General features: G+C 41.2%; 2 long non-coding RNA genes across 2 annotated transcripts in view; one reads left to right on the top strand and one right to left on the bottom strand.

Annotated features, from left to right (window-relative positions):
• Nucleotides 1-155: 155 nt before the first annotated feature.
• On the bottom strand, nucleotides 156-7,123 carry LOC118239493. The gene is made up of 2 exons (XR_004771819.1): nucleotides 5,992-7,123; nucleotides 156-5,184 (listed from the first exon to the last, which is right to left on the bottom strand). It is a non-coding gene; the product is annotated as an uncharacterized LOC118239493 (long non-coding RNA).
• The window catches only part of LOC103159356, a 52,957-nt gene continuing 34,752 nt past the window's right edge, over nucleotides 4,142-22,346 (top strand). Inside the window, exons 1-3 of the long non-coding RNA XR_004771818.1 lie at nucleotides 4,142-4,261; nucleotides 13,580-13,746; nucleotides 14,403-14,605. This is a non-coding gene — a long non-coding RNA (uncharacterized LOC103159356). The remainder of the gene's footprint in view (nucleotides 4,262-13,579; nucleotides 13,747-14,402; nucleotides 14,606-22,346) is intronic.

The following is a 22,346-nucleotide window of genomic DNA, read 5'->3' as shown; positions in this document are numbered from 1 at the left end:
CCTGAACTCTGTTAGGAAAAGAAGTTTTAAACAGTGGTAAAACATCCTCACCAAAAGTCAAGATGCCTAGACTGCTTGCTGATCATTTCTGTCTCTCCAGTCAGACACTTTTGTGCATCAGTCTAATCTTTTGTTCAGTTTTATTCTCCTGTTTGATAAAAAAAAAAACAGAAAAATCCCAGCTATTACCAAATAAATCAGGGACAACAATAGATATTATGTTCTTATCTGAAGTACAGGGTAAAGAATGTCCACAAATACCTCTAACTACACACTTATGCCTGCTATTCTCTCAGAATATTTAGTGCCTTTTGGGGCATTGATTTGATTTTTTGTTGTTTTTAGATAAGGATATCTATATCTATCTATCTATCTATCTATCTATCTATCTATCTATCTATCTATCACCATAATAGTATAACAAGAATTTTACATGAGTAGGGGGAAAAACCACCTCAAAACAAACAAAAAACCCACCTAGAGGGCTGTGCAGTCATTTCTACTCATTCTGATGGGCCAGCATCTTTCTGGGGTTGTGGAGCACATGCCTCATGTATGTGAAGGTCTGAGTTCAAGCCTCAGGAAGCTTTCTCGGTATCGGTAACAGCCAGTTCATTCCTCTGCCTCACACCACTTCTGGAACTCCACTGTAGCATTTGTGTGATTGTTCACCTTTTAAGCTGGACTCTTTAGAAGTAGACATTGTCTTAGCTTAACCTCTAGCATAGTTTGTGACACATAGTAGGCACAAAGTAGCCACTATTGGCTAGTCATCTTTCCAGTGGTCAGTGAAGAGAGAAACTATATTTAGCTTGTAGATTGTCCTGTGATTCAGAAGCTCCAGGCTCCAGTTTAGTGGTTAGCGTGTTTGGTACCCCTGTTCAAACCAGCATCCTAGCCCTGATTTTTATGCATCATTTTACTTCATTTATTAGACTTTCCAGATCCTCTGGAAGTAGTTCTAAGCTTAGGGTATGTGGAATTGTGTTATGTGCAGCTTAATGTGATGTTAGCAGGCTGTGGGAGGAAGGATTATAAGTTTATACAGAGATACTTGAGGGGAGTAGAATCAGCAAGATGACAGAATAGGGGCTCCATGCCTCCACCTTTCCCACTAAGCAAAGTGTGAATTCCATCAAATTTTTGCAGACAAGAACACTTTGTGAAAAGCCTGATCTTGAAAACAAATCTGAGAAACTGGCATGGCCCAGACAACCTAAAATCATCTAAAACAAAAGACTCACATAGAAGGGTAAGAAGAATGTCTCAGATCACAATGGTCCCCATCTCTGATCTCTGACCTCTGACCTCCCCCTTCTCTTGCACAGAGATATGGGAACCTACAGTTTCCACACTGAGAAAAGAGCTCAGTAGACAGTCACTGGTTTCCTTAGCATTTCAAGATGCTACCAGGAAGTGCGTTCCTGTCTCTCCTCAAGGGAAACACTGGGTAATTGCAGGGTGAGGCCTCCAAGGTCAGGCATAAGGAAAGGGAAAACCTGAAGGACACAGAGGCAGCTCTGTGCTCTTGCTTACACTGGTGCTGGGTCAAGGAAACCAGCTAACAGCATAACCCACCCACAAAACCATGCTTGTCACTTGTAGAAACCCAGATGAACAGTGTGGAGTCCACCCAGGTCAGGAAACAAGCCTCAACCATGCATTTTTATGCAGTGTAGCCTCTGGATTCACCCATTCCAAGCCATGGTTCTAAGCTCAGACCTTAGTTGGCAGCCTTACCCAACTACAGAATGCTAATTGTACTGCCTGGTAGAGAATCCAGTCTGTGATTCTGAGGAATTGCAGTGGCCAGCTAAGAATTCTGTCTGACTTCAGAGTCCAGCCATGATCTCACTAGAGAGCATAACCCTAGCCATGGGCTCCATTTGATTCTGGAGCAAAGGTCAGGCCCAATTAGAGAACCTGGTAATAAGTATTCCCTGTTACAACCAGCTGGCCATCTGGAAACTCAAGCTAAACAGCAAAAATACCAATAAAGGCTACAAGCAGTCCTCCCTCCTGAAATGCCCTGGCACCGACGAAAGATAGAAGATTGCAGAATCCTGGAACTGAAACACCTGAGAAAGGAAATAAAGCCAAGTAACCTACACAGGATGACCCACAACCATCTGTAACTCTCATTTGATGATACTATCTGGTCTTTCAGGATGCCACATGCACGGCATACACTTAAAAAATGGAACATACATTAAAAAAAAACTGCAAAAGATAAATAAAGAAGGTCATTATGTACAGGCTTTTTTTCCTCTTTATTCTTTGGGAACCCAACACCCAGCTCCCAAATAATCACATGGAGACTTTCTTGAATGCCCAGCCTTAACTTGGCTTATTTCTAGCCAGCTTTTCTTCAATTGTCCTGTCTACCATTTGCCTCTGAGATTTTTACCTTTCTCTATTTCTGTATATATTTTCTTTCCTTCTTATTCAATGTCTGGCTGTGTTGCTGGGTGGCTGGCCCCTGGCGGGCATCCCCTCTCCTTTTTTCGCTCTGTCTTCTGCTTCTTCTCCTATTTATTCTCTCTGCCTGGCAGCCCTGCCTATCCTTCTCCTGCCTAGCTATTGGCCATTCAGCTCTTTATTAGACCAATCAGGTGTTTTAGCTAGGCAACGTAACACAACTTCATAGAGTTAAACAAATGCAACATGAAAGAGCGCAGCACATCTTTGCATCCTTAAACAAATGCTCCACAGCATAAACGAATGTAACACCTCTTCAACTAATGTTCCACAACAATTATACAATAATAAAGAATTAAATTATCAAGAAGCTATTAAAATTATACCTATACCCAACATAGACACAGCTAGACATAAAAAATTACATGATCTGGAGATGTAGGTTGTGATACAACAGAGTTTGGGGACCTCAGTGTCCCACTGTCAACAATGGGTATATGGTTCAATTCAGTAGATAGCAAAGAAACATTGGGTAAGAATCAGGCTTTAGAGTGAATAGAACTGTGAGACACAGAAAACATCCCATAAAATAGAAGCAAAATACACATTCTTTTCAAGTACAGTACATTCTTTGGGATGGACTGAGACATTTAAGAGAGCTGACTCATGTCAAGTGTCATTCCCTGTCACAATGGTATTAAGCTGGGAAGCAATAGGAAGGATGTCAGAAAATTCATAATACATGAAGATTAAGCAATATGCTTTGTGAACATGAGTCAAAGAAGATCTTCAGAGGGAAATCAGAAAATGTCCTGAGACAAACAGAAATGGAAACACAGCATGCCACATTCATGAGAGAAGTTAATAACAGTAAATGCTTATTAAAAAGAACAACTTAAGTAGCCTTATTGCTCAAGAAAGTAGAAAAAAGAAAACAAAACCCAAAAGAGTGAGCAGAAAAAAATAGCAAAGATAGAACAGAAATAATCGAGCATTGAAAAAATGGAGAAAAACATCAAAAGACTAAACTTGATTTTCCTTAAAGAGACAAGATTGGCAAACTGTTCTTGTTTGATTTCTATTGCTGTGCTAAAACACTGATCAAAATCCACTCAGGAGGAAGGTGTTAGTTTTAGCTTATAGGTTTATAGTCCATCACTGAGGGAAGCCAGAGAAGAAACTCAAGAAAGGAATCTGGAGGCAGGAACTGAAGCAGGTCATGGAGGAACACTGATCACTGGCTTGCTTCTTCTGGCTTGCTCATCTGCTCTTCCTACACCACCCAGGCCCAGGCACTCAGGGATGGGACGTCCTTTAGTGGCTGGGTCTTTTCACATCAATCAGCAACCAAGAAAACCCCACCAGCATACGAATCCGCACACCCACAGGCTGGTTTGATGGAGGTGATTCTTCGGTTGACTCTTCTTCTTCCCGGTCATGTCCATGTTTGGATCAAGTTGAGAAAACTAACCAGCTCACAAAATGTCAGCATTATTGGCTAAGAAGAGAGAGAAAATCAGAAGTGGGGGTGGGGAGGTGGCTCCGTTGGTGAAGCCCTTGCCATGCAGAGGTGGGGATCTGGTTTCGGTCTTTAGTACCCGTATGTAGTGGTCTGAAAGAAAATGGCCCCCAAAGGAGTGGCACTAGTGGGAGGTGTGGCCTTGTTGGAGGAAGTGTGTCACTGTGGGGGCGGGCTTTGAGGTCTCTTTTGCCCAAACTTCCCTCAGTGTGACAGTCAACTTCCTGTTGCCTGCAAGATGTAGGGCTCTCAGCTCCAGCACCACATCTGCCTGTGTCCTGCCATGCTCCCATCCTTATGATAGTGGACTGAGCCTCTGAAACTGTAAGTGAGCCACTCCAATTAAAAATTTTCTTTATAAATGTTGCTGTGGTCATGGTGTCTCTTCACAGCAATAAAAACCCAATATACTGTATAAAAAGCTGGCATGACAGAACACACCTGTAACTCCAGTACTGGGTGGCCAGAAGCAGGAGAATTCCTTGGGGATTGCTCACTAGTGGCTGCAGTGATTTCCAGGTTTAATGAGAGACTTGTCTTTAAAACAAAAACAAACAAACAGATGAAAAAAAAAAAAAAACCCGAGGTTGAGAAAATTCTTCTGAATTCATTTTGTGATTTCAGCATTATATTGACCCTAAAGACAGATATGGATGCTGGAAGAAATGAAAAGTATAGGCCAATATTCCTGACTACTATACATATAGGAGTCTTCAACAAAATATTAGCAAACCAAATTTGGCAAACTATTAAAAAGATCATTCACTAAGACAATGTCCCTTCGATACAAAGACAGTTCAACTGTAATGCATCACACTTACAGTATGAAGTGTGACACATGTCACATGTATTAGTTCCATTTGCCTCGCTCTCACAGAAATGCCTGACAGGAAAAGGAAGCAAATGTTCATTCTGGTTCATGGTTCCATAAGTCTCAGTCCATAGTTGCTTGGCACTAGGAGCTGGAGAACGCCATAGTGGTGGGAGCTGATGGCAGAGACAGCTGTTCATATTACAGTGTGGCAGAGAACAGGATGAGGGCAGAAGTGACAATGGTCCTGTGTCCCCAAGGATCTCCCTCGGGTGACCTGCCTCCTCCAGCTAGGCCTTTACCTCCCCGATTTTGCACAGCATCCCCAAATAAGACCACTTGCAATCAATTAGGTCCAGAAGGAGTGCATCTCAATCTAAGAAAGACTATGCATGCCAAACTCACAGCCGAGGTGGGACTCATTGTGAAAACTTCCCTAAAAATAGAAGGAGACAAGAGTTACTGTTCTTGGGAATTATTTTCACAGTAAAAGTTTGCCAGGGCAATTTGACAAAGTGAAAGAAGTCAAAAGCACCATCACAGAAAAGGAAGAAGTGAAATTGTCTTTACTGACAACATTATTATAATTACAAAAAAAATGCTCAAGACTCCACCAAAATACTGTTAGGACAAATAAGCAAGTTTAGAAAAGTTGTAGGGCAGAAAATCAATATGTAAAGATTACTAGCATTGGTGCACATTAACAGTGAGCTATCCAAAAAGGAACATAGTGCCATTTAGATGCAAGGTGTATGCTGAAAGGTAAGTAACACTGAGGAAAATGATTGGAGAAAAATACAATTAAATGGAAACACATCCATGTTAATGGATTTGAAGATAACCCGTTTTCATGGAGTAGATGATGCCATGTTTTTCAGATGCCCACACTGCTCAAAGAACTCCTGCTAGAAGGTGATCCCTATCAAAATGCTGATGACTTTTTTTTTTTTATAAAACAGAAAAAAAATCTGAACAGATCCACAAAATACCTGAAGCTGCCCAAGTAATTTCAGTCTATACCAGACTATGTAGGATTTTCTGTCAAGTTTTTTAGTAGATCAAAACCGTGTATAATCTGCTTCTTGCCTTTGAAACAGTGTTCAGGCTTGTCTGATTTCAAGTTCCTCTGTATACTTACTATACTAAGTATCCAATACTTCAAACCCTAATTCCCTCACATCGGGCACTAATTTTATGAAATTGCCTTTTTACCAAGAAAAAAGTTTTGACTTTTTCCTCTTACCCTGGATCGAAGGTGACTGGGAGGATTTTCAGTTGCCTGCCATACATTCTTTCCTGATGAGTCAGAGGGGGGTGACATGCTTGCTTAGACTCCACCAGTAATGAATACGTGTCTTATAATTCTAAGAAAGAACACATTCCTCCCAAGTTGTTATCGGGTTGGTATTGTTCCTCCTCTTTCTTTCTGATGTACGTCAGCTACAGCCATCTTTCAAGAGTTTGTCTAAGTGGAGATAGATGCTGTGTTGTACCCAGCAAACAGAATGTGAAAAATCCCACTGAATCCAAGTCTGTGTGCACGGACATCACACATATTCACAGTGAGCTTCACACATTCATTCCACTGGAAGAAACAGAGCCAGATGCTCTTGGAGAACGGACCTAGGTTCACAGGCGTTTGGGGCACTGAGCATACCTGCCCTTCAGATGGAGAACTCACCCAGCAGATGACAGACAGTTTCTAGGGAACAGCTGAGGGAGGGGCAGGATGTGGTCGTGGTGATTCAGAAGTGCCCCTTCCTTGCTCTTGTGACTCAGCATGCAGCCTGCCACATGGCCCCACATGGCACAGCTACGGCTCTTGGATGAGCTGCCCCAGAAAGTCTTGTCTGCCCGACTGCACTAAATCACTCAGTGATTTTTCAGAGCCCAGTCTGTCACATGACTGCTCTCTAGATCATCCAAGCAATGTTTTCTTGAAACTTTCTGACAAGTGACACGGAGCTTGAGGTGTTGTCGAGCTTGCTTTGGTTGGACTGGTTTGGTCCTGAAGATGGTAAGCTAGCTGCTGCTTGAGCTTGGAGGCAGCCCTGTGTAGTTTCTGATCATTAAGTGTTGGAACCAAGGCAGCTAGGCTCGGATGTCTTCTTGCTGACCTGGACTTGTGATTTTTATAAGTGTATATTTATTGCCACTTTCTGTCTCAGAGCATGACCCACGTGCCCATGCTTTAACTGGTGCAGCGACAACTGAACAGCACTGTGCTGCTGTTGCCGACTGCAGAAGTTACAGCAGGGCAGGATTAGGTTTTTGTTTGTTTGCTTTTTTTTAAACTTGGATTTCGGGGCTATAGGATGGCTTTTTCCTATATCCTTCATTTTGGCAAAGTTGTTCCTCCCCCCCCCCCCGCCCACTTCCCCACCTCCCACCCTGTCCATGTTTGAACCTAGGAGAGTGAATCTTGATATCAGGAGGGCCTCTCAATTCATACAGGGATTAGGAATTGATAGTTCGGCGTCTTGGAATTAGAGATAATCACATCTGAGCCTCGAATTAGAGATAATCACATCTGAACCTCAGTATTTTGTTCTCTTTTTTGGAGACAGGGTTTCTCTGTGTAGCTTTGGAGCCCATCCTGGCATCCTGGTCCATCCTGGCACTTGCTCTGTAGACCAGGCTGGCCTCGAATTCATAGAGATCCACCTGCCTCTGCCTCCCAAGTGCTGGCATTAAAGGCGTGCACTACCACCACCAAGCTCGAGTATGTTTTGATACAATGAAAGAATTAAATGTGACGAGATTTCTATGGCTCTTTCATGCACTTTATGCTTGTTTGATTTAGGCAGCTATATATCTTTTGGTTTACTTCATTTGGACTTAACATATTGTACTAATTATGGTTTCTGTTACTGTGCTAATACACCATGACCAAAAGCAAGATGGGGAGGAAAGGGTTTATTTGGCTTACTCTTCCAGATCTTAATCCCTCATTGGAGGAGGTCAGGACAGGAACTCAAGGAGGGTTGGAACCTGGAGGCAGAAGCTGATGCAGAGGCCATAGAGGGTGCTGCTTACTGGATTGCTCCCCATGGCTTGCTCAGCCTGCTCTTTTTTTTTTTCTTTTTTTTTATAGAAGCCAGGACCACCAGACAGGGGTGGTATAGGGATAATTATCTCAGTCTTACTTATCATCCATAATCATAAGACTTATCTTATGGAGAACGCCTTCCACTGTCATCCTCTTCCCGGGTCGCATGGCGACTGTAGAGCAGAGAGCAGGAGGAAGAGAGGAAGGAATGACTTCCTTCTTGCCCCTTGCTTATATACTTAGTCTTCCTGCTATGTCACTTCCTGCCTTGATCTTATACTACATTTCCCAGAATCCTTGACTCCTAATTCCACCTATCTTGTTTTCCTATTGGCCAACAGTACTTTATTTATCAACCAATAAGACAATCATATACACAGAAGGACCTCCCCCATCACTATCCTTGTTACTTAGTCACTAGTGGTGCTTTTGAGATTCTGTAAGTCTTGAAAACAAAGATTATTACTTTTCTGAGTTATTCCTGTCACTGATTAACCACACACTGTACAAGCTATGGGGAGGATGGCCACTCTGAGCCCTCTTGCTGATTGCCAGACTCTTGGTAACAATGAACACATCCTTCCTCAGACACAAAACAACCCAATGCTTGGTTTCTTTCTCTTGCCATAAATGAGCATTACCTGTCTGTGAACTTTGTATAAATGAAATTAGCTGGTGTTTTTCTTGCTAGATGCTATATCTTTGAGGTATTCACCTGTCTTGTTGTACATAGAAATCATTTTCATTTTTCATTATGGTGGTTCATTTCATATATACATCATATATATTTCATATATACTTTATCCTTTTGCTAATGAACTTCTGGGTTGTTTCTACTTTGTGGCTATTAAAAATATGCTAAGACTATTCTTTTAACTGTTGTATACACACTTAAGCATTTCTGTTGGACTTACACAAATGGTTTGAATCACTTAGACACAGATCAAGCAAAAGATTTCCGAAATGATATTGTATAGGTAATTGAAATTGGGGAGGGAAAGAAGGTTATAAGGCACTGGAAGTAAGTGAAAGTTATAAGGCTCGGGAAGCTTATGAAATTTACAAGATTCAAAAAGCCCCTTCCCAATAAGTAGTAACATTTTCCCAGGACAGACTTTTCAATGGGACCCACCAGGGATGCAGATTTCTTAATTTATCACTCATAGTAGGCTTTTGGGTAATGCTCCCTCTGAGTTACCTGTGCTCCTGTAAATAACCTAATTATATATTCACCTATATGCCTATAAATAACCTCAATAAACTCACTGTTTCACTGAGATAGACTTGGGTAGAATAATTTCTATGATCTGTTGGTTGTGTCCTATCTGTGGTGAATACATATATGTTCATATCTAGTTGTATAACTATAATGACTTTATCAATTTATATTTCCATTAGCATTATGTGGCTTCTGTTGCTATGTTTCTTCACCAGCACTTGATATTATCAGTGTTTCCAGTACTAACCATTCTAGAGTGTGTGTAGAGATGCCTTATTTTGTTTGGAATTAGCATTTTTCTGGTAACTAATGATGTAGAACATTTGTTCCATGTTTCTTGGCCATTTGGATTTGATAGTCTCTTTTGTGATAAACCTCTTCAAATAAGAAGTCTGTCCTTCCTATTAATTTACAAAAAGAGCGTTGTAGTAGTTTGAATAAGAATGGCCCCCACAGGCTCATATACTTGAATACTTAATCAGCTGGGAGTGGAATGGTTTGATAGGATTAGACGGATGAGGGGGTGTGGCCTTGTTGTAGGAGGTGTGTCACTGTGGGTGGGCTTTGAGGTTTCAGAAGCCGACACCAGAACCAACCTGTGCTGCCTGTAGATTAGGATAAAGCTCTCAACTGCTCCCCAGTACCATCCCTGCCTCCTTGCTCTATGCCATGATGATAATGAAGCCTCCAAAACTGTAAACAAGACCTGAACTAAATGCTTCTCTTAAAAGAATTGCCATAGTCCGGGTGTCTCTTCATAGCAACAGAACAGGACTAAGAAGTCTAGTGCTGAATTCTTTCTATGACTTAAACACATCTGCTGTCTTCTCCATGTTACATTTTTATTTTTTTTGTCCCCTTTAAAGTTTGGTTACATTTATTTATTTTGTGTGCATGCTCACATAGAAGTCAGAAGACACCTTTCCGGGGGTTGGTTCTCTTCTTCCACCCTGAGGATTTCAGGGGCCGAGAGGTTGAATTCGGATTGTCAGACTTAGTGTTGAGCTCTTTCACCTGTTAGTCATCTCACTGGCCCTAATGTTTATTCTCAATAACTTTTAATAGATAGAAGTTCTAAATTTTAATGAGGTCGTATGATTAATACCTTTCATTTGAATTAATAAACTGAACTCACTAAAACAGTTTTAGATTTATAGAACAACTGAGGAAAGACAATACCAGGTTTCCAAATACTCGCATGCTCCACTCTAGGTTATCACTGACACCATGCTTTGACATGGTAGATTTGTTCTGCTTGAGGCAACATCAGAATGTCTTCCTGACTAAGGCTCTGCGATTTATGTTTCACAAAATGTGATGTTATGTATCCTCTGTCACAGCAGCACACAATAGTTTGACCTAAAATTTCCTGATGTTGGGTTTATTCGTTGCTCTATACCTTAGGCCCATGTGTAATAGTTAACTTTATGTGTCACTTTGACCAAATTAAAGGAAATCCAGGTAGATGGGCCAACATTATTTCTGAGGGCTTTCTATGGTGTTCTGAGGAAATGATTGGCATCTTACCAGTAGATCAGTGATGAAGACCAGCCTCATTGGTGTTGATGGCATCTGCTCATGTATGGAGGCTCCACACAGAACAGACGGGTAGAAACAGGGGGAATTCTTCACTTTCTTCTTGGGCTGAGACACCAGTTTGCTTCTGCTCTTCAATACTGGAATCCCTGATTTTAGGCTGTCAATACTGGGACTCCCACCCAGTAGCCATGGCAGTTCTCAGGCCTTGGAATTAGTATTGAGGTATAATATTGGCTTCTTTCATTTTCCAGCTTGCAGGTAGTGAGTATATAGTGGGCTTTGCCATTCTCCATAACTGTGTGAGCCCATTACCATGACACACCTCTCATATTTTACCAGTTTACTCCTCTACAATCAATCAACCTCTGATTTCTAACTGTTCTTCCAATTTTTCCTTAGACATCTTATAAGTAGGATGATATAATACGCAATCTTTTCAGGCTGGCTTCTTTCCCTTGACAATATGCCTTAGGTTTATTCCACATCTGGATGTGGCTCATTTCTTCTTATTGGAGAAGGATGTTCCATTTCCATTTGGTAATACATTTACCTATCAAACTCATAGGGTGCCTCTCAGTCAGGGCAATGAGGAATCCTGCTGCTGTAAACATTTATGGGCAGGTTTACTCAACACGTAATCTTTTGGGCAAACACTTTGGAGTGTGACTCCTGAATCCTATGGTAAGATCATATTCGGCTTTGTAGTCCAACTGTTTTTAAAGGTAGCAGCCCCATTCTGCATTCTTACTAGAAATGATAGGGGATCTTGATTGAGAAATATATAAAGCTTGATCTGATTCATTCCATATAGAAAAATTCATTTCAGATGGACAAAAAGGCAAACTGATAAAACATCTTAAAAAAGGACATAGGGAAATACTTTATTGTGACTTTTTTTGTTGTTGTTGTTTTCCAGACAGGGTTTCTCTGTGTAGCTTTGGAGCCTATCCTGGCACTCGCTCTGGAGACCAGGCTGGCCCTGAACTCACAGAGATCCGCTGCCTCTGCCTCCCAAGTGCTGAGATTAAAGGCATGTGCCACCAACACCCAGCTCTTTATTGCGACTTTTTAAACAAAAGATTTATTTTATGTGTATGGATGATTTTCTCACACATATATTTGTGTACCACGTATGTGCCTGGTATCTGAGGAGGTCAGAAGAGGACATTGGATCCCCTGGAACAGGAGTTACTGATGGTTGTGAACTTCCATGTGGGTACTGGAAATCTAACCTGGTTCCCCTGAAAGAACAACAAATGCTCTTAACATCTGAGTCATCTCTCCAGCCCCTAAAGATTTAGTTCTTCATGTATTATGTATATGAGTGATCTGTCTTCAGGCACACCAGAAGAGGGCATCAGATTCCATTACAGATGAGCCAACATATGGTTTCTGGGAATTGAACTCAGGACCTCTAGAAGAGCAGCCAGTGTTCTTAACCACTGAGCCACCCCCTTAAAAAGACTTTTAAAAAGCTTTTCCAAAAAGAATGCAAAGTCAAACCGGACTAGGAGAAAATGTTGGTGAAACCTATGTCTGAGAACAGCTGAATCTAAAATATATGACAAACACATGCAATTCAATAAGAAAACAAACAGCCCAGTTAACGAAGTCATGAAAGAGCTCAACAGATACTATATTAACAGAGATGTGTAGATGTAAAATAAAATATGAGAAGATGTTCAGTCTCAGATGTCAGGAGAGAAGTTCCAGGTATAACCTCATATTTGTTACCATGGCTAAAATCTAAAACACTGACTAACTCAGACACTGACAAGGATTCGAAACAGTCCAGGAAAATGACTGAAAGAAGGTTCTCTGTACTGCCTCTGCAGTTGCATTAATCAGAGTGTAACAACAGCATACCTGGGTGTATTTCTAGATTCCATTCTGTTCTCTTCATCTGCTTTTCATTGTTATAGCTTTGGATGTCACCTTGGTAGCTGATAGCCACAGTTGAGTATTCTTGATAACCTTTGATTTTCTACACTGTGTTTAGAAATAGCTTGCTAATTTCCATATGTACAAATAAGCATAAAAGAAAAACTCTCTGAGAACAGGATGGTGAATGTTTTGCATCAGCTGATCAGTATTTTTAAACTTGCAGTCATAAGACTTGAGAAATAGTGAAAGATTTTATTTGTATGGTTCTCATCTATTGAGATTTAGCGCAATGGAATTGAAATTGTAAGTATTAAGTTGTTGAAATAATAAAACTATTGTATATTAAACATATAAGTAATATAGTTTAAGTAAAAAAACTATACTTTCTAAAACAAAATAGCAAGAAAGTTAAGCTTGTTTGCATTTTTGCACATCTTTTTATTGTGTTGCTCAACACATCTCCAGATTCTCACAGTGTGGTCAGTCTGTTGTGACACACTGCTTTGCCTGAGGTACATGACAAAAAGTAAGGTATTAATGCATTTATGATTCAGAAGAGAGGAGTCCTTCCTTCAATAGTCTTTTCAGGAATAGTGATGCCATAGGGAATTCCAAAGTGGCAGCTCCTTTAACCTTATTTACCATGTCCGATACTTTTCCAAAACAGATTTCAATTTCATGTTGAACTTCTTCAATACCTCATCTGTTTATCAAAATGAAGCCCCCCGAGGCTGGGAACAGGGTATGGAAGGATGGAATGTCTGAAGGGGTGCCCAGAAAATGAACAAAAATCTCCAGAGCAGTCCATCATTGTGACTGGCTTGATACTCTCAGTTCTTGGGTTGAGAAGTAGTGTAGCAGAATGACCCAGCCGATGCTCAGATCCTAATTCCAGTTCTGTTACTTGATAGAACTGCGACATTAAACAGCTCACTCACTTTGTCTGACATTGCTGCTTTTTCTGTAAGATGAAATAAAATCTAAACAAACAAACAAAAATTCTTGGAAATTTAAAAATAAAAGATGTTAATCAGGTATTTGAAAGTCAGTCTCTGATCAACTCCATCCTGGAGATATTTGTGGTTCTAACATTGTCCTCTTTCTTCTTCAAATGTTTGTTGCTTTGGCTTTGTCTCCCAGTGTACTTGACAAGTCTACGAAGAGGAATTCAAATGAAAAGCTGTGGGTTTTCTGAATGATGCTGTCTTTTCTAGAGTGGATTGTCTCCCAGGAAGGTGAATGTTGAACACACAAGGAGAACACTGTGACCCCTCTCTGCAGTTGTCACTCTGGGCTGTCCTTACTCTGTAAGTACCTCTTCAGAGTCCCCATTGAGAGCCCGAGTGATTCTGGGTCTCTTTGGTGACCCCTGAATTCCAATTTTTATTCAGTGTGCTATACTACCTAAATTTCCACTCAGCTTGCTGGCTTCTTAGTACCACTGCAGCTTTGTTTTTCTGTGTTGGCCATGTAATTTGTCTTATTTTATTTATTGATTTTAATTTATGTGTATCAGTGTCTTGTCTGCATGTACGTATCTGCATCACATGCATGCCTGGTTCCCATGACTGTCCAAAGAAGGCATTGGAACTGGGATTACAGATGACTGTGAGCCATCATATGGGTGCTGGGTACTGATGGTCTTTGCTCTAACCACTGAGAAATTTCTATAGCTCCTATAGCTTTAACAGGATTGAAAAAAAATCTATACAGAGGGCTGAGAAATCTGGTCTATGACTCAACCACTTATATTTACAAGCAAAAATTTAACACAATCCAGAGCAAAGCCAATCACTATCTATCACTTTTCTGATCGAAACAATGGGTTTCCACAGGAGGGAAGTTCAGGGATTTCAAAGATAGGGGAAGTAGTTTTCTCTTCCTGTGAAACCAGCGACAAGTGGCCCAGTTCTGCTGGCTGCCACCCTGTAGCTGGCCTTGTAATTGAATCTATCATTTGCAGGAAGACAGCTGAGAACAAAATAAACAAAATAAATGACAGCATTGGACATGGGAGCTGCCGCCACAGATTATTTAGTAATCCACAATCTTTATTGCTGAAGAGGGTTCAAATAGAATTCCCTGTCTCTGGCTAAGAACCAAAAGAAGACAATAGAAATCATCTACTATGATTTGGCTGCATGATGATGAGGCTGCATGGGGAACGTAAGTAGACATCCATGCAGTCACAGGGTCTGTGTGGGGAGGACGAGTTTAAGACATAGATAGAGTTTGAATCCACTTGTTACATGGTTTGTATCTTCATTACCACCACTGCCCCCAATCTCATGTGTGAAAGACTTGGTTTCTGGTTGATAGCACCATTAGAAGATGGTAGAAATTTTAGGGGTGTGGTCTAGGAGGAGAATTAGGTCATTAGATATGGTCTTGAAGGCCAAATCGGGACTACCTTCCCTGCTCCAACACCCTCGCCCATCACCGTTTTCCTCCCCCTTGTCCCTTCTGGCCCTCATGAAGTCAATGACAGCTTTACTCCACTCTGCCCTCACACTATGGTGTTCTGCCGCTTTGCAGGTCCAGAAATAAGAGAGTTGGCCCACCATGGACCAAAACATCTAAAGCTATGAGCCAGAATAAAATTTCCCTCCTTTATGTTGATTTTCATCACTCAATGGAAAGCTGACAACCTAAGTGTGGAATTAACCCAAGAGAGTGTGGTAGGAAAATGCAGCACATATTTGAATTGGTTCAGGGAAGCAAGGCCACACCAGCAGGAGCTAATACGTGCCACGTGTGTATTAGGGGCCAGAAACCGCACTGACACTTCTCTGCATTCGAGGCAGTTTGCTACCTGTGAAATGACAAGAATACCTCATAGGGTTGTTGTAAACATTAAATGAGGTTAAAAAAAAAGAAAAAGAAAAAGACAAGATACAAGATCTAAAATCTTGCAGTGTGGGGGTGCAACTAATAGGAAAAGTGAGAGGGAATTTTGTTTTGCTTGCTTTATTTTGGACTTATTCCTCTTAGTGTCTCTAAAGAGGCCTAGAGTACTATATGAAGTTAGAAGAGGTTATTCACATAGAAAAAAGAAAGTGAGTTAACAGATGCATTTAAGAATATTTAATCCCAGAACTTTGGAGGCAGAGGCAGGTGGATCTTTTTGAGTTCAAGGCCAGCCTGGTCTACAAAGAGAGTTCCAGGACAGCCAGACCTATTACACAGAGAAACCCTGCCTGAAAAAAACAAAGCAAAAGCAAAACAAAACAAAATAATATTAGCTGGACGGTGGTGGTACACACCTTTAATTCCAGCACTCAGGAGTCAGAGACAGGAGGATCGCTGTGAGTTTGAGGCCAGCCTGGTCTCCAGAGCGAGTGCCAGGGCTACAGAGAAACCCTGTTTCAAAAAAAAAAACAAAAAAAATAATAAATAAATAAGAATATTTGCCTGGCGGTGGTGGTGCACATCTTTAATCCCAGCACTGGGGAGGCAAAGGCAGGTGGATCTCTGTTAATTCAAGGCCAAGCCTGGTCTACAGAGCGAGTTCCAGAATAGGCTCTAAAGTTACACAGAGAAACCCTGTCTAAGAACCTCCCCCTCAAAATAGAATATATAAATGAAGAGAGAGATTGCTTATTTATGCCCTCACAGAGTACTCAGGTTCAGCTCCCAACACCTAAATCAGGTGGCTCACAAATACCTGTCATTCCAGTTCCAAATCTGAGGCCCTATTGCTTCTGTGGGCACAACATGCACACGGTGCATGCACTCTTACACACACACACACACACACATACACACACACAGAGAGAGAGAGAGAGAGAGAGAGAGAGAGAGAGAGAGAGAGAGAGAGAGAGAGAGAGAGAGAGAGAAATTAAAAATATGGAGGATGTCTGCTGGGTTTGATCCCAGGAGTATCAGGAATTCAACACCACCTAGTCTACATGAGTTCAAGTTTGAGGCCAACTTAGGCTACACGAGACTTGTGGTTTGAATGAGAATGGCCACCATAGTCTCATATAGTCGAATGCTTGGTCCCCAGTTAGTGGAACTGTTTGCTAAGGATTAAGAGGAGTGACTTTGTTGGAGGAGGTCTGAACTGAGTGGGGGCTTTGAGGTTTCAAAAGCCCAGATCATGCCCAGTCACACACACTCTCTCTCTGCCTGAAACTTCTGGATCACATGTGAACCCTTAGCTACTGCTATAACACCGTCCCTGCCTGCCTCTCTGCCACCATGATGATGAGGGACCAACCCTCTGAAACTGTAAGCAAGCTCCCAACTAACACTTTCTTTTAAAAGTTGTCTTGGTCATAGTATCTTCTTAAAGCAACAGAACAGTAACAAAGACATGACTATCTCAAAAAATAAAAAGCAACCAACAAACAAAAAACAACCAAGCAAACACAAACACAGAGACAAAAGATAACACTGAAGCAAGCGAGGGTCTTTAGGCCATGACAGCATCGACAAAACATGCTCCTGGAAGCATGAAAAGGATTGTCAACAGAAACAACAGCTTGTTTCGCAGATCCATGAGCAAATTACAATGTGGTGAGCAATTGTTTCTGAGCACGGACTGACAGAACAGAATTCTGAATGTCTGAAAAATAACCTTCTGTTTCTTCTTATACTATTAGTCTAATCTCCTTCTTCACCGAGCTCAACCTGCCCTGTCTTCAGTTTGACACCAAAGCCTGTCCCCTTACTCCCAGGGCCTGGTCCGTTTGCTCCACACGCTTCCTTGCCTAGCTTAGCATAGTCTCATAGGCTTCCTTTGCTTGTCTTTGGTGCATTATCTCTCTTGACTAGTGTTGTACTTTAGTGGTGGCTTTGAGAACAAATCACAGAATACAACAAACCTACAGGGAAGTTTACTGGGGGGGGGGTGTGATGGTCGACCGGAGAAAGGGAAGTAGTGAAAAGAGAGGAGGGGCAGGTGGAGCTTGCTTAAAAGAGACCCTTTGCGCATGTACATAGAGCCGGTAAGGCATGGGGTAGCCATGCAGCTCATGAGGTACTGAGTGACCTATGGCTGTAGGGCCCCCTGGGTTGACTAAGTATTTGTCTGAATGCATCCTGACAGCTGACAGGGGGCAGGTCAGCATTATGCCAGGATGCCAACAGTTAAACTTCTAACTCCACCAGGACCTGTGATCTTGTGTTTTGTTCAACAACATAGAATAGGGTCTAGGGCTCCATGGGTGCCAGGCAACTGTGATTGTGCAAATGGGAGAGAACCTGTCATTCTACACAAGGAGAAAACCCCAAGTTGAATGGACCCGGTGTTGTCATTTTATAAAAGTTTAAAAGTTAGAAAAATGAAAAGAAAACTGTGAGATGGAAACAGGCACGATAGAACACGAACTATAGAGAGCACATTAACCAGTTTATTGGGGGGGGGGAGTGGTAGAGACAGAGAGAGTGAGAGAGCAAAGATAAAGAGGAAGACAAGAGAGAGTAAGTCAGTAAGGGAAGAGAGAGAAGAGAGCCTAAGTGGGCAGGGGTCTGTCTTTTAAAGGGGTCCTTTACACCTGTGTGTAGACTTAGTTCCCATGGAACCCTGGGCTGACCAGGGTACTGCCTGAGTGGATTCTGCCAAAGGCCAGGCCAGCATAATGCCTGAACCTTTCACCCAGATGGTTGGTTCTGCAGCTCAGTGATATTATTCAAAGATATGCTTTCCATCTCCACAGCCTGCTGTTCTCAGTGATATGGCTTGGCCTTTTAGGCTGGCTTTCTTCATGGTTCCAAGATAGCTGCTAAATGGGACTAGAGAGATGACTCAGGAGCTAAGAACACTTGAGTGCTTGCAGTGGACCAGGGTTCAGGTCCTAGTACTCTCATGGCAGCTCACACCCGCCTATGACTACATTTCCAGGGGGATCTGATGCCCAGAGGACTCTTGCATGCATGTGTGTGATGCATATAAACTCATGCAGGCACACCCAGATGCACTGGACACTTTAAAGACATCTTGGGAGGGTGGGGGGGTAGGAATGGGGGGATGGGCGTCTGAAGCCTCAGACAGCACATCTTGACAAGACTTAGGCAAGAGCCACAGAAGGCTGGCTGCTTCTCATCTGCTTACATATCATCTATTCTTTATTGTTTTTGTAGTCTGTGAAGAGTAACATATTATATTTTTAGCTTATATATATATGTATATATTTGTATTTATATAAAAAGAGCAATAATGGCAATATGTTATGCATCAATTGCAGCAACAGCTTTTCCAGGTTCTGTAGTCCGTTGAACAAAATTGTAGAGACATCCAGCACACTCCATTTTAAAAAAACCAAAAAACAAACAAAAACCAAAAAACAAACAACAACAACAACAAAAAAGTAAAAAACAAAATCCCAGAAGACAGCACAGTTCTGTTACTCTTGTGGTACTTGGCACCATTTTTTTTTTTTAAATTAGTTTCTCAGTCATCATCTAGGAGGAAACCATTCTGAGCAACATCATTAAAAACAGCTCTGATAAGGCATGGTCACTACTGTGTATCATAAAGCAGGTCCACATATGAGTGAGTACATATCATGTTTGTCTTTTTGTGATTGGGTTACCTTGCTCAGAATGGTTTCTTTGAGTTCCATACATTTTCCTGCAAATTTCAAGATTTCATTTTTTTTTTTTCTGCTGAGCAGTACTCCATTGTGTAAATGTACCACATTTTCTGTATCCATTCTTCAGTTGAGGGTCATCTAGGCTGCTTCCAGTTTCTGACTATTACAAATAGTGCTGCTATGAACATCGTTGAACAGATGTCCTTGTTATATGAATGTGCTTCTTTTGGGTATATGCCTAGGAGTGGAATTGCTGGATCTTGTGGTAGACTCATTCCCATTTTCTTGAGGAGTCGCCATACTGATTTCCAAAGTGGCTGTACAAGTTGGCACTCCCACCAGCAGTGGAGGAGTGTTCCTCTTTCTCCGCATCCTCTCCAGCATAAACTGTCATTGGTATTTTTGATTTTAGCCATTCTGACAGGAGTAAGATGGTATCTCAGAGTTGTTTTGATTTGCATTTCCCTGATGACTAAGGATGTTGAACACTTTCTTATGTGTCTTTCAGCCATTTTAGAATCCTCTATTGAGAATTGTCTATTTAGTTCTGTACCCCACTTTTTAATTGGATTGTTTGGTGTTTTGTAGACTAGCTTCTTGAGTTCTTTGTATATTTTGGAGATCAGCCCTCTGTCAGATGTGGGGTTGGTGAATATTTTTTCCCATGCTGTGGACTGCCGTTTTGTCTTGACGACTGTGTCCTTTGCCTTACAGAAGCTTCTCAGTTTCAGGAGGTCCCATTTATCAATTGTTGATCTCAGTGTCTGTGCTACTGGTGTTATGTTCAGGAAGCAGTCTCCGTACCAATTAATTCGAGGGTATTTCCCACTTTGTCTTCTAATAGGTTCAGTGTAGCTGGATTTATGTTGAGATCTTTGACCATTTTGACTTAAGTTTTGTGCAAGGTGATAGGCTTGGGTCTAACTGCAGTCTTCTATGTGTCTGCACCCAGTTATGCCAGCACCATTTGTTGAAGATGTTCTCTTTGTTCCATCGTATAAATTTGGATTATTTGTCAAAAATCAGGTGTTCATAGGTGTGTGGCATAATATCAGGGTTTTCAATTCTATTCCATTGGTCTACCAGTCTATTTTTGTGCCAATACCAAGCTGTTTTCAGGACTATAGTTCTGTAATAGAGCTTGAAGTCAGGGATGGTGATGCCTCCCTGGTGAAGTTCCTTTATTGTATAGGGATGATTTGGCTATCCTGGGTCTTTTGTTTCTCCATATAAAGTTGAGAATTGTTCTTTCAAGGTCTGTGAAGAATTGTGTTGGGATTTTGATGGGGATTGCATTGAATCTGTAGATTGCTTTTGGCAAGATTGTCATTTTTACTATGTTGATCCTACCTATCCAAGAGCATGGGAGATCTTTCCATTTTCTGGTATCTTCTTTAATTTCTTTCTTTAGAGACTCAAAATTCTTACAGTACAGGTCTTTCACTTTTTTGGTTAGTGTTACTCCAAGGTATTTTATGTTGTTTGTGGCAATTGTAAAGGGTGATGCTTCTCTGATTTCTTTCTCCACCAATGTGTCATCTGTATATAGTAGGGCTACAGATTTTTTTGAGTTAATCTTGTATCCTGCCACTTTGCTGAAGGTGTTTATCAGCTGTAGGAGTTCCCTGGTTGAGTTTTTTGGGTCACTTATGTAGACTATCATATCATCTGCAAATAGTGAGAATTTGACTTCTTCCTTTCTGATTTGTATTCCCTTGATCTCCTTTTGTTGTCTTATTGCTCTAGCTAGAACTTCAAGGACAATATTGAAGAGGTATGGAGAGAGTGGACAGCCTTGTCTTGCCCCTGATTTTAGAAGAATTGCATTGAGTTTCCCTCCATTTAATTTGATGTTGGCTGTTGGCTTGCTGTATATTGCTTTTATTATGTTGAGGTATGTTCCTGTTATCACTGATTTCTCCAGGACCTTTATCATGAAGGGTGTTGGAACATATTATTTTTAAAGGTCACACTTGAGTATATGCCTGTATGAAAATTAATGCATATAATTGCCCAAGAGTCTAAGCCAATGCTGACAAACAAGAATCCGTACTGTTAATCTAAGTTCATTTTAACCCTGTGCTGGTTTTGAATGAAGTATGTCAGTGTCAGTCTATGGGATGCTAAAGATGGCGTTTCTGTGTGTACTGAGTTCAGTGGTTTACAAATTGCTTTAGAAAAGTTTAGTAGGTTAAACAAAAGTTACTTAAAATCCATATTAATTTCTTTTATTTTAATAAAAATCCTTAGAGGAGAAATGTTTTATGGACCTGACTAAAAAAAAAGGCATCCCTGCACATATCAAAGATAAATATCTGAAACTTGTGAAACTGTAAATTAAAGCATAACTTCCCATAAAGGCATGATGCAGCCCAATGCACAGAAACTCTGTGTGATCAATAGAATACCTATTTTATTTAACTTAGCTTATATTTTAAATGGGTTAAGAGAGCTTACTTTTCAAAGAACACAAGAAAGTAGTAAGGGGTCTATTCTATTCTATCAACTATTTTGAATATACTATGTGAAAGTGTTCACCAAAAGGAACTCACTGGATAAAAAAATTAACATATGTGAGGCTCCTGCTCATGAAACCTGGAAGTGAAATAACTACAAATCACTCTTTTAATCCTTTGGGCATTCCTAGCTGAATTAAGTTTGTCCTTGCTAAAGCAATTATCTCCCTACTCCCTCCCCCCCCACCACCACCACAGGCATGCATGTAAAGCAGTTCCTGTCTGGATGGACATGTGCCTGAGGCGGGAAGGTCACTGTTCAATTACCTGCTGACTGGAGTCCTGTTTTCTTCTGACCCCTGCTCTTCTCTTCCCCTCTCAGCCCTGAAAGCTGTTTGGTATAGGAAGGTCTTGACCTGAGGAAACCGTCTTGGGTAACCACGGCAAGGAAGAGGAAAATGCAACACCTAGGAGATTTCAGCAAACAGTAGAATCACGCCAGCCTAATCTGTGTTAAAATGCTAGGAATGTGGGAGCCGCTGGTGATGTCTGTTGTCTGTGTGTCTCACGGAATCCTTTCTTTTTTAAGAGCGGCAAAGCCAAGCCTGGGAACCAGGCCAAACGCCTGCCACTTACCTTAAATTGATCAGCCACTTTGAGATTAAAACCCCTGAAAGCTGCCACACCGTGAAAACAAGGCCTCCTTCACATTAAAGGCAAATTGCGACTTTGGGTTCGCTGTGATCTTTTTTTCCATTTTATCCAGTTTTTCACAGTGTGGACTTTTTCTTCCCCCTCCTCGTGGCTCCCATGTAGAAGCCAATAGTTAGAGCATCTTGGCCAAGCATTCATTAAGGTTTTATAAGAACAAAATTTATGGTTATTTAGGAGTTGGCACAAAGGCCGACTGTTGCT

Source organism: Cricetulus griseus, assembly GCF_003668045.3.
Source record: "Cricetulus griseus strain 17A/GY chromosome 1 unlocalized genomic scaffold, alternate assembly CriGri-PICRH-1.0 chr1_0, whole genome shotgun sequence".
NCBI classification, from domain to species: Eukaryota; Metazoa; Chordata; class Mammalia; order Rodentia; family Cricetidae; genus Cricetulus; species Cricetulus griseus.
This window is presented reverse-complemented; position numbering and strand designations above follow the sequence as displayed.